The 1,687-nt window shown below is 34.8% G+C and overlaps 1 long non-coding RNA gene across 1 annotated transcript in view; it reads left to right on the forward strand.

Moving 5' to 3' along the window:
- The first annotated feature begins 915 nt into the window (after nucleotides 1–915).
- The window catches only part of LOC111452621, a 22,434-nt gene continuing 21,662 nt past the window's right edge, over nucleotides 916–1,687 (forward strand). Inside the window, exon 1 of the long non-coding RNA XR_002712148.1 lies at nucleotides 916–926. This is a non-coding gene — a long non-coding RNA (uncharacterized LOC111452621). The remainder of the gene's footprint in view (nucleotides 927–1,687) is intronic.

The following is a 1,687-nucleotide window of genomic DNA, read 5'->3' on the forward strand; positions in this document are numbered from 1 at the left end:
TAAGCCTTGGTACTTTGTTCAGCTTTGATTTAGGGTTTGGATAGCTCATTATTGCCCATTTGTGAACTGAACCATTTGTTATGTGCTAGATAGCGTGAATTATGAATTTCATAGATTATGAGTTACCGTCTCTTAGTTGTCACCTATAGTGGATATGGGTGGCCATAGTGAGTATACTACTGTAGTACTACGTCAGGGGTGGCTAATGGGGAGAGCCATGACCTTTTATTGATCTAAACCCGACAGGGGTGTAAGACAGGTAGTTTATTGACCTAGCCCGATGGGGCGTAGTGGCAGGTAGTTACTAATTCTCAGGAACAAGTAGTTGATGTCAGGCACCACTAGGCGAAATCCACTGATTTGAGCTTAGTAGATAGTTAGGTATGGAATAAAATCCATATCAATGAGAATCCATAGGGTCTTCTTTTGAGACAACGGTAGACTTTGTCAAAGATAGATTCGAGCAAACAGTCAAAGATTCTGTGAATAGGATTAAGTTCAATAAGAGCCTACAAGTAGGTTGCTTACAGAGTATTTTTATACTCATCCCATATTATTGCTATTTTTTTTCAGATGTTAAGTAGACCAATATCGGTGGCGGAAACGTGTGGAGCCGTGCCGCTGCAGTGGAGACCCTTAGATCGAGTCCTCTCTGTCCATGTCGTTTTAATGTCATTTTGATGTTTATTTTGGGAAAACTTTAATTTTCTTATGTCTCCCGTTTTATAAAATGGAAATGTTGTAAGGCTTTTACCCTAGAGTCCACGTAACGATTTGTGATTCGATGCGTCGAAGAGCAGTCGTTACAGTATCCGTACTCCTAGGCTTGCAACTTCAAGTAGTGCATGCTCACACTGCCAGAACCGTGGAGAGTAGGAGCCCGCATAATATTATGAAAAAACATAGATATCGTAATGTATGCGTTCGTACTCATTATAGAAACGAAGTATCAAATGCATGTGACATATAAGATGCATAAAGTCTCATAGTATCAATTTATGTCATATACTTATGATGCAAATCATACTTCAATTCTTTTCATAACGTAATGTCCTATGAGATACACATACATAATACTTGTCTTATCTTCCATAATCAACATACATGGCTTTCTAATGTCTCATAAGGAATGAGTAGTATGTATTACATATTTTACATGACATAGAATATGGAGGTTCATGCATTATACAATGTTAATAACATAACATAATTTCATAACATGAATTATCGTTACATGACATCTATATAACATAGCATAATTTGTATCCCATCATATCTAACATCATATCATAGCATAAACATAATTTCCCATATATCAAGCAATTAAAATATTAGGACACGTGCAGGGAACCACAGAGTAGACATTGCTCATACAGCAATGAAGTCAATTCAACTAACGAGCGATAAAATCACTTACTTAGTTGGCCTAAGCTGAAATCACTACGATCCCTTGCACTAGCTTCAAAATACTCATTGAAGTCTCATTCTTCATGAGGAGTCTACAATCTTAACTTAGAATTCTTTTATTGCAAATTGATTCACCTAATTAGCATAAAGTAATTTATATTTAGCTCCAAATAGTTTAAATTAGTTAAAAAGTAGTCCTAGTATCTTTAAATGTCTTTGAAACTAAAAAAAAAAAAAAAAAAAAAAAAAAAAAAAAAAAAAAAAAAAAAAAAAAAAAAAA

The sequence above is a fragment of the Cucurbita moschata genome, unplaced genomic scaffold (assembly GCF_002738365.1).
Source record: "Cucurbita moschata cultivar Rifu unplaced genomic scaffold, Cmos_1.0 Cmo_Scf00014, whole genome shotgun sequence".
In the NCBI taxonomy this organism is placed as follows: domain Eukaryota; kingdom Viridiplantae; phylum Streptophyta; class Magnoliopsida; order Cucurbitales; family Cucurbitaceae; genus Cucurbita; species Cucurbita moschata.